We start from the raw sequence: 16,438 nt of genomic DNA on the forward strand, positions 1-16,438 counted from the left end.
ACAACCTACTCCTGATCCCCAAAACTCAACCAATGAACACCACTACACCCAAATCCCTAGAGTCTACCAAAGTAACCCCATATATGTGGAAACCTTACCCCACACTTCACAACAAACCCCGTATACACCGGAAATCGCCGAGAAGGACCTACTCATCAAGAACATGGCGGAAGAACTTAAGAAGCTTACAAGTCGAGTCCAAGGTGTTGAAGGTGGTAAAGGTATCGAAGGTTTGAACTATGAGGATTTATGTATTCAACTGGACGTAGAACTGCCCGAGGGTTACAAACCTCCTATGTTCGAAATGTTCGACGGGACAAGTGATCCAAAGGTACATCTAAGGACGTATTGCGACAAGCTCGTAGGGGTTGGTAAAGATGAAAGAATCTGCATGAAGTTGTTCATGAGGAGCCTCACTGGAGATGCCATATCCTGGTACATCAGTCAAAATCCAAAGAAGTGGATTAATTGGGTAAGCATGTTGTCAGATATTATGGATCAGTTCAGATTCAACACAGAGAATGCACCAGATGACTTCTATATCCATAATCTTAAGAAGAAGCTGACAGAAACTTTCCACGAGTATGCTACTCGGTGGAGATCAGAGGCTGCAAAAGTAAGGCTAGCATTTGAAGAAGAACAAATGAACAAATTATTTGTCCGGGCCCAGGACCCATAATATTATGAGAGGTTGATGGTTATTGAAAATCATAAATTCTCTGACATCATCAAATTGGGAGAAAGAATAGAAGAGGGAATCAAAAACAGGATGGTAACAAATTGCGAGGCACTCCAGGCTACGAACAAAGCCTTGCAGTCAGGGTATATCTAAAAAGAAGGAAGTAGGGACTGTGATGATAGCCCAAGGTCCGAAGTCTCCTATCACATACCAAACACCTCCACCCACATATTAGCCTTCACTTTTTAGATATCAACAACCCGCTACCGCCTACCACACTTACAATACTCAGCCAGCATATTACCACTCACCACCAGCCCGCCAAAACTACCAAAAACCCAGGCCAAATTTTGACCATAGGCCGCCCAGACAATACACTCTTATTGCCGAACCTATTGACTAGTTGTATGAGAGATTGAAATCTGCCGGTTATGTCACTCCCATTCCCGCTGTCGCCATGGAAAATTCATCTCAATGGATCAATTCTAATAAGACATGTGCCTACCATTCGGGCATGAAGGTTCACACTATTGATGAATGTCGCACTCTGAAGGATAAGATCTAGATGATGATTGATACCAAAGTTATACAGGCAAAGGAGACTGCACCTAACGTCCGCAATAATCCCATCCCGGATCACATGGGCGAGGGGGTAAATGTGATAGAAACTGATGAAGAATGGGACCTGGAGGGGTTAATTGGGCTCATTCGAGAAGAGGATGATCCCAAAATGCCTCCAGTCACTCTCACACCTATTATGGTACAGATACAGTCACCAATTGAAGTTGAGGTAGCCGCACCAACTCCGTTCGAGGTTGAAGTAATGACGCCCTCAGCCACGCCAACTCCGTTCGAAGTAGAAGTGACCACACCATTCACCACAATGGTAGCACCCACACCATTCTTTAATTCCAATGTTGTGCCGTGGGACTATACTGCAGAAGCGAGAAGGAAAGGAAAGGGGAAAATGGAAAAAACTAGTTCAGCACAAGGTATGACCAGAACCGGTAGGGTTACACGCCCAAGCATTTGGGGGGATCAAGTAAATAAGCCGCTTCCAGGCAGCCTATCCTTGAAACAGGCCCAGATGATCTTTGGAGAAAGGTGCAAGCAAGGGAGTATTCTGTGGTTGATCATTTGAACAAAACCCCTGCTCATATATCCATTCTATCACTACTGCAGAATTCTGAGGCACATAGGAATGCGTTGATGAAAGTGTTGAATGAGGCTTATGTACCCAACAACATTACCAGTGGAGAGATGGCCAACATGGTAGGAAAAGTATTAGAAAGCCATAAAATCACTTTCCACGAAGATGAATTTCCACCAGAAGGGTTGAGCCATAACAGGGCATTGTATATCACAGTACAGTGTGAAGACAAATTCATTGCCAGGGTCTTGATAGATGGGGGTTCAAGTCTCAACATCTTCCCATTGACTACTTTTTCGAGGTGAGGTAAAGGTTTGCATGAGATACGAGCAGGAACTATGAACGTAAAAGCATTCGATGGGTCTCAAAGGGCCACAATCGGAGAAACCAACCTCTGCTTACAAATAGGTCAAACTTGGTTTGATGTTGAATTCCAAGTGCTCGACATATCCGCCTCATACAATTTGCTATTGGGATGACCTTGGATACACGCCGCTGGGGCTGTAGCGTCTACTCTACATCAGGTTGTGAAGCTCGAATGGAATCATCAGGAGGTGATCATTCATGGAGACGAGAGTAACCCTATTTACACCAACTAGACTGTCCCAGTTGTAGAGAATAGAAGGAAGTTAGGGGGAGAAACTTACCATCGCATTGAGCGTGTTAACGCGATCGAGAAGGACAAATGGTGGGGTAGCAAAATAGAAAGCATATTGGCATGGACAGGGTATGAACCCGGCAAGGGTCTCGGCAAGAATCTCCAAGGGATCACCAAAATAATACAGTTAAAATGTCATGGAACGACCTTTGGACTAGGATATCAGTACACCTGGCACGAGTATTAGAATTGGTCGCCGCCATGTCATGGTCCTTATTACCCTCTCGAGCAGCCGATACCACATTTGAGCCAATCCTTCCATCAGGTTGATATGATGTGGGGATCCGAAGAAGATGAAGCGCCAGCTGGTTTAAGAAATCTATTCCTTGAAGATGAATACATGGACTGCAGTGTAATAGTTGAGGAGGAGGAGGAAGAAGGCCTCGTCATCCAGACAGTGGAGAAGGGAGTTGTTCTCAGTAACTGGACTACCACACCATCAAGGGCCCGCCAAGTTCTAGGGTAGCCTGGCTGCTAGTGTCATTTATTTTGAAAACAATTCTTATGACCATTTTAAAAACATTTTCAGTATTTTGTTTTGAAACATTTGTTTGAATCATTAAAAATCGCTTTTGTTTGACATCTTGATAATTATCAATGGTTTGCTATTTTATTATTTATTACTATTCTCTATATTTTTCTCTCTACAACATTACTATTTCTTATCGTGATGAACCAATAATTGTGACATGTAATGCGACAACGCAACATAAGGATATTGACTCGAAAGAAATAGAAGAAGAGGATATAATACCTGAGAAAATTGTTTGAGAAGTTGAAGATTTTGAGAACAAGCCTAAGTCCAACCTGGACGAAACTGAGATAGTCAACTTGGGAGATTTTGAAACAGTCAAAGAAAGTCGCATAAGCATCCACCTGTCACCATCAGAGAAAGAAGAATACACCCGTTTCCTGAAACAATATGAAGAAATTTTCGCATGGTCTTATGATGATATGACTGGTTTGAGCACGTCCATAGTGGCTCATAAACTACCCACCAACCCAATGTGTCCACCAGTAAAGCAGAAGCTCAGAAAGTTCAAGCCAGATATGAGTCTAAAAATCAAAGAAGAAGTCACCAAGCAGATCAAAGCTAAGGTTCTCAGAGTGGTTGAATATCCAACTTAGTTGGCTAACATCGTGCCAGTTCCGAAGAAGGATGGGAAAGTCAGAGTATGCATCGATTATCGGGACCTAAACAAAGAAAGTCCCAAAGATGATTTCCCGTTACCCAACATACACATATTGATCGACAACTGCGCCAAGCATGAACTCCAATCCTTTGTGGATTGCTTCGCGGGATATCATCAGATCTGTATGGATGAAGAGGATGCCGGAAAGACATCTTGTATTACACTGTGGGGGGTGTACTGCTATAAAATGATGTCGTTTGGTCTGAAGAATGTTGGAGCCACTTATATGAGGGCCATGACAACTATTTTCCACGACATGATACACAAGGAGATAGAGGTATATGTGGATGATGTCATCATCAAATCCAAGAAGAGTACAGATCACATAGCAGACTTGAGAAAATTCTTTGATCGGCTTCGGAGGTACAATTTGAAATTGTATCCCACAAAATGTGCCTTTGGGATGCCCGCAGGAAAGTTGTTAGGATTCATCGTCAGTCGCCGAGGAATTGAGCTAGACCCATCAAAGGTCAAGGCTATCCAGGATTTGTCACCTCCAAAGAACAAGAAAGACATGATGAGTTTCTTAGGACGTCTTAATTACATCATCTGCTTCATAGCACAATCAACCGTGATCTGTGAGCCAATTTTCAAAATGTTAAAGAAGTATGCCGCAACAAGTTAGACTGACGACTACCAGAAAGCTTTTGACAGAATCAAAGAATATTTGTTCACACCGTCAGTCCTGGTCCTACCAGAACCTGGTAGACCACTACTACTCTATTTCTCCGTATTAGATAGGGATTTCGGGTGTGTCTTGGGACAACACAATGAGACGAGAAAGAAAGAACATGATATATACTATCTGAGTAAGAAGTTCATACCTTACGAAGCACGGTATTCTTTGCTGGAACGCACCTGCTGTGCTTTGACCTGGATAGCCCAGAAATTGAAGCACTACTTTTGTGCCTATACCATATATCTCATATCAAGGATGGATCCTCTGAAGTACATCTTCCAGAAATCCATGCTTACAGGGAAGCTGGCAAAATGGAAGATATTGTTGAGTGAATTCGACATCGTTTATGAGACTCAGAAGGTGGTTAAGGGACAAGCATTAGTGGATCATCTTGCAAAAATCCTGATGAAGAAGTATCATTCGTAGGAGAAGATATCGCCGAAGCCTACAACGGATGGAGAATATTTTCGATGGAACCGCAAACTTCAAAAGAGTGGGTATTGGAGCCGTTTTGGTGTCAGAAACATGTCAACATTATCTGGTATCCGCGAAACTCAGATTTTCGTGCACCGATAATATGGCAGAATATGAGGCTTGCATATTGGGGCTCAATTTGGTCGTTGACATGAATATCCAAGAATTACTGGTAATTGGTGATTTAGATCTTCTAGTATATCAGGTGCAGGGAGAATGGGCTACAAAGAATACCAAGATATTACCATATACATATCATGTGCAAAAGATGATGGAGAGGTTCACGAAGATAGAGTTTAGACATGTCCCAAGAATCCAGAATGAGTTCGCGGACGCATTAGCCACTTTGTCCTCCATGATACAACATCTGGACAAGAATTTCATCGACCCCATTCCGGTAAGGATTCATAATTAACCAGCTTACTGCGCTCATATTGAAGAAGAAGAAGACGGGAATCCATAGTTCCATGAGATCAAGGAGTACTTGGCAAAAGGAGAGTACCCAGAGCATGCAAATCATACTCAAAATGCACGCTCCGAAGATTGTCCAACCATTTATTCCAAAGTGGAGGAATTCTGTATATAAGGACTCCAGACCTAGGGTTATTACGGTGTGTTGATGCCAAGGAAGATTCCAAACTGCTCGAAGAGATACACTCTGGAACTTGCGGACCACGCATGAATGGTTTCGTTTTAGCCAAGAAGATATTGAGGGCAGGTTATTTTTGGATGACTATGGAAACAGACTGCATCAGGTATGTCCAGAAATGTCATCAGTTCCAAATACATGCAGATATGATACGGGTGTCGCCAAATGAAGTCAATGCAACGAGTGCACCTTGGCCTTTTGCCTCTTGAGGAATGGACGTCATTGGACCAATCGAGTTCGCTGCTTCAAACGGGCACAGGTTCATTTTAGTGGCCATAGAATATTTCACAAAATTGGTCGAAGTTATATCCTACAAAGCTGTAACCAAGAAAGTCGTCGCAGATTTTGTCAGAGATCGTATTGTTTGCCGATTCGGAGTTCCAGAGTCCATCATCACCGTCAACGCCGCCAATCTAAACAGTGACCTAATGAAATCTATGTGTGAGACCTTCAAAATCAAGCACAAGAATTTCACAACATACAGGCCTCAAATGAATGGAGCCGTGGAGGCCGCAAACAAAAATATCAAGAAAATACTGAGGAAGATGGTAGACAACCACAAGCAATGGCACGAGAAGTTACCATTTTCCTTATTGGGGTACCGTACCACAGTACGCATATCAACCGGGAAAACTCCCTATTTGCTAGTCTACGGTACCAAAGTTGTCATTCCTGCCGAGGTTCAAATTACTTCTTTAAGAATTATACAAGAAGCTGAACTCTGTGATGCAGAATGGATAAGAAGACACTATGAACAATTAGCTTTCATTGACAGGAAAAGAATGAGTGCAGTGTGTCATGGTCAACTCTATCAGAATAGAATGTCCAAAGCTTTCAACAAAAGGGTCAAACCTAGACAGTTTGCACTAGGGCAACTAGTGCTGAAGCGGATCTTCACGCGTCAAGATGAAGCCAAAGGGAAATTTTCGCCCAATTAGCAAGGGCCCTACATGGTTCATAGAGTACTAAAAGGGGGAGCACTCATACTCGCAGAAATGGATGGAGAGGTTTGGCCAAAGCCTATCAATTCAGAAGAAGTCAAAAGATATTATGTTTAGAATGTTCGCATTTCTTCATCTAATGTAATTGAACTACGCTCGACCTGATTCCCGTTTAAGAGGGGATAAGTAGGTAGCCCTGTGGGTTCTATCACAATTCAATAAAATTTTATTTCCCCCACAACCAGAAACTAGGGCAGAATTTTGAGGAGGACCCTCAAAATTCCGGAGCAAGTCCAGCCAACGTCATCATATGCAGAACGGTCAGAGAATCGCCTAAGTAAACTGGGGCAGAATTTTGAGGACGACCTTCATAATTCTAAGGAAGTCGCAATGTCTCTAAAGTGTCACAGTCATTGGTTCATATAATTTATCCAATATTGCATACTAATGTATTTTAAATAACTACATTTATCATATGCACGCACATTTTCAAAAACTTTATTTTTATGAAACAACCAGATGCTACCCGTGGTAACTCAAGCAGGACTTCGATAAAGAGCAAAGCAAAGCAGGAAGGTGGAGGCACGAACCAACCTTCCCCCGTAAAACTCACGATTGTCCTTTGGATGCAGGAACAAGAAATATTCTCAAATTCGGGCACACCTCAGAATCACTATCTTCATAACGACAAAACTGCCAAGCGCAAACACATTTCAGCTATGAAATACTCTGCTACTACTTATTATCTGTTCATTGCATGAGACTAAGCATTGTCTCCATCTTGCATGAAGCTAAGCCCCGCCTCCTTAATTGCATAAGGCTAAGCACTGCCTTCCCCTGCATGAGACTAAGCATTGTCTCTATTTTTCATGAGGCTAAGCCCTGCCTCCTCAATTGCATAAGGTTAAGCACTTCCTTCCCGTGCATGAGACTAAGCATTGTATCTATTTTGCATGAGGCTAAGCTATACCTCCTCAATTGCATAAGGCTAAGCACTACCTTCCCCTGCATGAGACTAAGCATTGTCTCTATTTTGCATAAAGCTAAACCCTGCCTCCTCAATTACATAAGGCTAAGCACTGCCTTCCCCTGCATGAGACTAAGCATTGTCTCCACCTTTGCATGAGGTTAAGCCCTGTCTCCTCAATTGCATAAAGCTAAGCACTGCCTTCTCTGCATGAGACTAAGGATTGTCTCCATTTTGCATGAGGCTAAGCCCTGCCTCCAATCTTGCACAAGGCTAAGCACTGCCTTTCCTTAGACGAGACTAAGCATTTTCTCCCATCCTGCATGAGGCTAAGCCATGCCTCCTCAATTGCATGAGACTAATCATCGTCTCCCACTTCGCATGAGGCTAAGCATTGCCTCCTTAGTCGTATAAGGCTAAGCTCTGCCTTTCCTTGCGTAACTCCAAATGCTATGCTACTTGAAATCTAGCACTATTCTCCACCTCGGGGATAAGCTCTATCCCCGATCTTACACAAGACTAAGCTTTGTCTTGTTTCGCTTTGAATAACCAAACGTCATGTCTTTGCATCTCATTGGCTGAAATACTGCCATTTTTGTCCGAGGGGTCATAGTCCGAAGGCATCATCCTCATAGCCGGAAGACACAATGCCATGGCCTGAGGATCTCTCAATATCGTACATCATTATTCAAAGGCGTCATAGTTCAGAGGCACCATTTTCATGGCCTGAGAACACCATCCCCAACGTCCATAGATAGCTTTCATGGTCCAAAAGGAATTTGCATCATGTTTAAATTCTCGCAATAATCCATATATACTTGCATGTATTGTGTTTTAAGTTTTGCAGGTAATCCAGGAAGTAACCGTTCTCCTAACGGGAGGAATCTTTGCTCCGGTTTCCGTTCAACGTTCATATCCTGCAATTATTTCAAACGTAACCAACCACCGTCCGTTACCCATTTCCATCTGATTACTGTTCAAATATCCATAACCATTCCAAGGTACATCTATTCACAATTCCGATATCGTCCTATCCAGAAGAGCTTGTCCTTTCCTATAACAACACCATCGGCTTATTCCACCGTTGGATCCAGAATTACACACGGTCTGATTCCCGTAAAACCAAGGAAATGTAGGCAACTCAGAAACCATAGTTCGACCTATATTTTTCCAAATCACCCCATTCGGTCGGTCATCATTTCTTAACCCGACAACTCTTTCATCATTCCCGGGGTAAAGAGGGGCAGCTGTTGATACCCAATTTTTCTCTCATATTTTAAATATACATATTTACTTTCAAAATAGTACATATGCATCATCATTAAGTTTATAAGCATATACACGTATTTTTCATAATGTTTTATAATTTTTAAAGGCTTTAAATCGATTTATTTCTGCATTTTTATACCTAGTAATTATCCTTCATATTATTTTTACGATGATTTAATCATCTAAACTTATAATTACACCAACATGATGTTTTAAATATTTTCAGTGCATTTTCTAATTACATTTGCATTTCTAGGGCTAATTATATATTTTTGCAATAATAGCCAATATTCATGTATAATTACATTATTTATGTGAAAATAACTCTTTATGTTTTTATAATGTTAAGTAATTATTTTTAATCATTTTAGTGCAATAAATAATATTTTGTTATTTATTAATTACTTTTATAAATTATTATTTTTATTAAATATTGGGTATTTAAAAACTAACCTAAAATACTACCTATTTTTTGACCAATTACTGGCCCAAAATCTAATACCCTAGCCCAAATAACCCCCAGCCCAAATCAATTAACCTAACCCCACAACCCGGTCGCAACTCATTTTAACCACCCGACCTATTTCCCCTTTAATCGTGGTCGTTGATCTCTAAGATCAACGGCCCACATTAAATCTTCCCTTTTAATTACTACCCTCATCCCTAACCCTAATAATTTCCCACCGCCCGCCGCCCTCATATCCCACCTCCCTTCTCCCTCCTAAGAACCCTAGCCGATGCCCCCCTAAAATCTCTCCTAATCCCACGCGATATGGGATTCTATGGCTACCCTTTGCCATATACGGCCTCTCTTTGGTACTGGTTCTTCTTCTATACTGCTTGCCTAAGCATGGAAAGCAGATCTCATAAGGATCGAACCAAAATCGGTTCAAATCCTTGACTTTTCCGATATTCTATCTATATTTATTATCTTGCTCTTTGTAAGTACGAATATTTGTATATCTCTTATGGATTCTTACTTACCCTAAAATTAGGGTTTTCAGATCTCTTTTAATCGAACCAAAATTGGTTCGATTCTCTGATTTTAAGTATTATTATGTCCATATTTGTCCTATATTCTACTGTGGCCTATTTTTATTATATTTTTGTCAATATTTGTCTTACCCTAAAATTAGGGTTTCCAAATTTTCTTAAATCAGACCAAAATTAGTTTGACCCTCTGAGTTTTAGTGCTATTTGGGTCTATATTCATCCTATGTAATTATTTTTGTGTATATTCTGGTAATATTTATTTTCCTAAAAACTAGGGTTGCTTGACTTCTCCTAAATTGATTCTGAATCAATTTCGCATGTTATTCTTTCCTTTTCTTTTGAGGTTGATTGATTGTTTTCCTTGTCTGTGCGTTTAATTTTACCACTATATAAACCCATACCCTTTCCCGCTTTTGGAAGAGATGAAAGTCACTAAAAAAACTCTCACTAAAAATTGAGGTTTCTACTTTGTATTTGTTTACTATTCTGTTCTGTTTGCCTCTTGGCCGGCTGAAAGCCAACGCCACCAGATTTCTACTTTTCTGACCATCTCTTGGGTGTGAGCACTGCCCTGGATTCTTAAAACCCTTGGGAACTTGGCACATTTGAGACTCTAGGCCCTTACTGTTGTTCTTTTCTTGTTTATTGAACAATCACTGGATAGTTTCTAAACCCTCGCAATGTTTATTCTCTTATGTTAGCATGTCTTTTGAAACTGCACGACTTAATGTATTCCCTTGAGTCTCTTTATGTGTGACTCTGCCTATAATTGCTAGCCTAATAATGTGTTTGCACCTAACTTAGTTAATTTAGACAGAATGAAGCATGTTTAGTTTGGTGTTGTTGATAATTCGAATGTTCTGCCTTGATTATATGGTTTAATCCATGTTCTCTGCCTAAATTATGAACTTCTAGTTATTAATTGATGTTATTATCATGCCTTAACTTGTTTAAGACCTTTACTCTAAGTGTAGTATGCTCCTATGACTATGGTTGCCACTCTATGTGTTCTTGTCATGTCCAATTATGCACCTCTAATAACCTGTTATCCTTTAAACTATTCCTCCTTGACTGATACCCTTTATGATATCTAATCATGTTTGTATTATACTGTGTAATCCTGAGTTTGGTATAATCTGATCCTTTAAGTTCTACACTGGTTGCATTACTTGGTTTTACTAGTCTAATGCCTTGCCTGTTGACGTTGCAATCACAGGCTCTTTGTTTCTTATCATATGACATCATGCCCAATGTGTTAGTTTGCTTCTTGAGTTCATTATATGATTATCTTATAGTGTTTGAAAATGCTTTTCCAAACCTATTACTATTTTTTATTGATTGTTTCCTGTTATGAGTCTAATTCTGGGCCGGCTGAAAGCCAAGGCCCCCTCCCCTAAATCTTCTCTATCAATCTCCCTAGTGTGAGCACTGCTCGAGGTGCATTTTGAGACCCTTGTGAACTCTGACACACTAGGGTATAAGGTTCTTTGGGCCACTTTGTCCTAATTGTTCAACTCTGCCCCTCCTTTTTCACCTATTGAATAAACCAATTGGTTTGTGTAAATGGCTATTGATCAGCTCTGGCTACTGGGTTTTGGCTATTTTGTGTAAATGAATATTGTTTTTCTGGGTTTGATTGGCTATGACTTCTGGGATGTGGTGAAACCTGTTGGATATTTAATTGAAGGCCTGGCTGGGCTAGGTATACTTTGGGTCTGTCTTAGGCCCACTATAGTTATTTTGTAACTTTGTAATTTATTTCATTCATTGAGCCTGTAATAATGTTTTAATAACAATTGGGGTATTAGTAAAATTTGAAAAATGGGCCTATTATAATGTTTGCTTGAAACGAGTAGAAATCCTGCCTATAGGTGTTTAATTTGCTCAAACATGTTCTGCTACCATGTGTTGTTAGATATCCTGCCTATAGGTGTTAATTTGCTCAAACATTTTCTACTCCTATATATCTCTAGAAATCCTGCCCATAGGGTAATACCACTCTCCTTAATGTGTTAATATTGAACTTTCAAACACGATTTCATTGTTTAACTCTGCCGCTATTAGAAAGCATGCCTATAGGATCAAACTGGGTAATTCTGAGTATTTTCAATAGTTATCACTGCCAACTACTGCGCAAATTACCTAGAAATCATGTTTATAGGTTTAACCACTTGTAATCTATAATTTCAACAATCAGCTCGCAATACCAGATTCCCTAAAATGTATAGTTATTATGAAATCACGTCTATAAAGGTAGCATCTTGCATCTGAAACTACCTGCATGTTCGAATCCAAGGTCATATAGAAACCATGTCTATAGGGCCTAATGGCTTTAATTTGCCTCAATTCTGAAATTGTCTAACGTTTAATGTGAAAATTTGTTCGCGTGTATTTGTTGTCTAAGTGTGGAGGCTAACTTGAGCCCTTAATTGCTTTTACATGAAGTCCAACATGTTTTGTATGTTGCCTAGTTTTATCATTTCTAAGCAGCCAAAGCTAAGTCTAGAAACCATCAAAAATAGAGGTCCAAACACCTCTTGGGCCATAGGCATGGGACGGGTAGTGCACGTATAGGGCACGATTTAGAATCAACTAGTGCGCTTTAGGTAAAAACTTAAAGATAGTAATCGGGTAGTAGGAGATGATAGTCTGTGCCCGTTGAATAATACGAGTAACACCCAACCTCGAGGGAGTTACGAAGTATTATTTATGTTGCACGGGGTGATCTTTTAGGCTAAAAAACTTAGGAACCCCCCCAACTTAGGACCCCCCATCTTGTCTTTAAACCAATTATCTGTGTTTACTCAAGGACTTTCTAATAATGATTTTTTTTTCAAACTTCTTGTTTTTCTCTCAAACCCGTTAGATGGCGAATCTCTCTTTTAACCCCTTCCTTTAAAAGAGTTGTCACGTGTCAAAACCCAATTTTGCGAGAAAGAGGGGCGCGACACAAGGCCACGACTATACCTCAAAACACAATGTACAACTCGGATGACATAGGGCTCACCAAAACCTGCTGAATAGAGAGTGACTGCTAACGAGGACCAAAGTTGCCCGCTGATGAACCACCTGCATCCATTAAAGATGCAGTGCCCCCGGCAAAAGGAACGTTAGTACATATGGAATAGTACTAGTATGTAAAGCTAACTGCCCTCTTTCAAATAGAATGTCAATGTGAGAAAGGGAGAACCATGGAAATAACAATCAACAATAAATGATATTCAAATACCAAGTTAAACATAATGATTTCCAAAATATGAAGATAACTTTGTGAAGTGATAATCAAAATATGATGATAATATTATTTTTGGTTGGGAGAACTTTAATACTGATATACCACTGTTCAAAATACCACCATTCACAATACCAATACCACCGTACTTTTAGCACGGAGTCCGATCACGACCCGATCGGCTAGGCCGTCTCATTCGAGACATCAACCATAATCACAATTTCAATTATAATTTCCAGCACAATCACCACTATGTATGCGGCATGGTGTCCGATCACGACTCGATCGGCGAGGCCATCTCACCACAATATTGTGTGGATCGACATCATCCTTTTGTATCAATCATCTCATTCTGTTTAAGGGAAATAATTTTATCACATCAATCTCATCCCAAATAAGGGGAATAATTTTATCACATCAATCCCATCCCAAATAAGGGGAATAATCACAATCCACTCCTACACCGACACGTGTAATTTCGGGGTTAGGTTATTTCAACCTACCCTTCCTTGGTGGATATCGATACTCTAAAAAATATTTTTGGTTTTCACACAAAGTAACATAGATACAAATGTATTTACCTCATCATCTTTCACATTGTATAAATCTTCACTAGAATTTTCAACCAATCACAACAACAATATTTCCTTGGCTCTTTTGGCCATTCACAAGATTCTTTATTCATGGCACGGTGGCCGTATTTCATATTTCACACTTTCATATCTTCCCTTCCATGGATCATAATCATAAATATCAATATATATAATATTTTGGAAATCACAACTTTAAGTTCATTAGCAATGAAGGCTTTAAACACAATAGATTTCTTTCTAAGAAATGGAGTAAAATGATTGGGAATCAAAGCGCAAGTTAAAATCATAAACAAGTAGCAAACCATTTATTCTTGAAATACTTTTCCCCTAAAAGGGCAATAAATAATTTTCACTCACGAATATGTAAGAATGCAAAACACATTGAAAATACTCACAAAGTATAGCATTAGTTAAAACAGCCATATTGGGGCATGACTTAAGTACATAAGCTTTTAGGAAAATATACTTTTGAAGTAATTTTGGAATAGTAGAATCAAGACTCATTTCATAATCTTTCTCACATCATCTCATTTCATTGGCACCTCTAGCCACAAGTATAACTTTTATTTTTGGCACGGTGGCCACGCTTTATATCTTTAACTCACTTTTTTCAGTTTCGAGCATCTTTATAGATTATCAACAACAAGGCATTTCCAATCAAGACTTTCGGTACACATATGAGAAATTAAGAGTCTTAAGCATATCGAGTTTTTCTCCCACAATTTAGCATCATAACTTTCATTTGAAACACGACTCAAAGCCATAATATTTTAATGCACATATCATTCTTGAACACATTCCCGAAGGATAACATAATGTGATATGAGTAATTGGAACACATTTTGAATACATACATCTTTCGACACTTTGCTTACTCGGGATAATCAAATTTATTGGGAACAACTCGGAATATGGGAATAAGAAACTTGAGCTAACCATACTTGAAACTTATGAGAAGACCATGGAATTCATTTCTAAAAGAGTAGTTTAGCCAACATACCTGGAATTTACCCCTTAATAATACTACAACATTCTACCACACTAAACAACTTCAATCTACAACAATGCAACATAATTGCACCAATATTAGTAAGATTTCTATATTTTAAGTCATTTAGACTTTTTATTAAATATCTAGTGTGCATATCTTTCTATAACCCCCTCCAATGGAATTTCTTCACCTAATAACCACCTTCCACACCAATTATTCACCTCACAATCGCCTCTAGTCCATCCACAACTTCCATTAGCACATGCATGCCCAACAATTTAATCCCAAACCATCAATCTCATCAATTAAACCATTTTACAATCTCTTCAACACCAACACAACCTAAGTTAGGCATTTATGGCTTCCAATCACCATCACACAAGTCATAACACATATTTTATACATAAATAATCACCATAGATTAGTTAGATATGGTGGATATACCTCTTGTAGACCAAATCTTGAAAGATAACTTTTGGAGTGTTCTTGAGATTTTAAAGAAATCCTATGTAATCCAATCAAAACTTTGTTGTAACTAGTGATTGAGAAGTGAAATAATCATAAAAAACACACTTAAAAACTCACCTTAGGTGTGTATTGGAAGCCTTGGCCGGATGGGTGATGGAGAGAAAGCCCTAGTCTTGAATAAATGACTTAGCCCCTCTCTCTACCCGTCCTTGGGGTTATTTAATAAGCTCCTACGTGCGCGATCGTGCACCTGGGCAAGCGACCGTGCATTTGGTCGTGCACTCGAGGCAGAATACCTTCTAACATGCGTGGTCGCGCATCTGGGCACGCATATGGCATAGGTCCGGTAAAATGGCCATAACGTTCTGTAAAAATATCCAAATGACGAACGGTTTGATGAGTTGGAAACTAGACTCAAAAGGATTTAATTTGATAGGTATATCACCACCTAAGTCTTTATATTGAGGGAGTTATATTCATTTGAAGTCAAGTCTTGTGCCAATTGAAACATCATTTCCATTTAATGTATCCAACTTGTTCCACATAAGTTCTTGCCATTCAAAAAAATCCTTAGTATATTCCAACACACCCTAAACATACATTATCATTTCAAAATGAAGTGGCTCTATCCCATAGGTCTCCTTTAATACTCAAACATGTTATTCCCAAATACCATTGGCGCACTATACAATTTTAATTCATTAGGAAATATTTAACGGGGCCTTACAGTAAGAATGCATTATTGACATACATCCGATAGAGGATCCATCCCTTTGAGGCTGCTATTCTAAGGACAGTTCTCATAGTTACCATTTTGGCAACTGGTGAGAATGTCTCATGAGAGTCCAACCCTTCTTGTTGGGTGTATCCCTTTGCTACTAGTCGTGCCTAAAATCTGTCAACCTCTCCAGTTGATTTATATTTAATCTTAAACACCCATTTAGAACCAATTAGTTTCTTCCCTTCTGGAAAGTCAACCACTTCCCAGGTATGGTTCTCTTCAAGTGCTTTAATCTCTTGGTCTATAGCTTCTATCCATCTTGGATTATGTGCAGCTTCCTTAAAGGACTGTGGTTCAGTTAAAACTGAAAAATCATTGAGATATGACTGTTATGTATGAGATGGATGATCATAAGAGATGGCATTAGAGATGGAATAGACAGTGTTAGTGTGTGTCTTAGAAATAGTGATGTAATCTTTAAGCCAAACAGAGAGCCTTCCTTGTCGACTAGATTTCCTAGTCTCTACTTCTATAGATGTTGGTTTTGAATGCACTTCTTCTATTCCTGCTTCTTCAATTGTTGTCTCAGCTGCTGGTTCAAGGATAGCAGGAATGGGATTCTCATTTATTGGGGCAACAGTTGTAGTCTCATGTTCTTCACCGGATCCTGCATGATCTATGACTATGTCCACACTAGCATTCTCTACTTCTGCAATCTCATGTTCTTCACCAGATCCTGCATGATCTATGACTGTGTCCATACTACCATTCTCCACTTTTG

Source organism: Nicotiana tomentosiformis, chromosome 2 (genome assembly GCF_000390325.3).
Source record: "Nicotiana tomentosiformis chromosome 2, ASM39032v3, whole genome shotgun sequence".
Classification (NCBI taxonomy): Eukaryota; Viridiplantae; Streptophyta; class Magnoliopsida; order Solanales; family Solanaceae; genus Nicotiana; species Nicotiana tomentosiformis.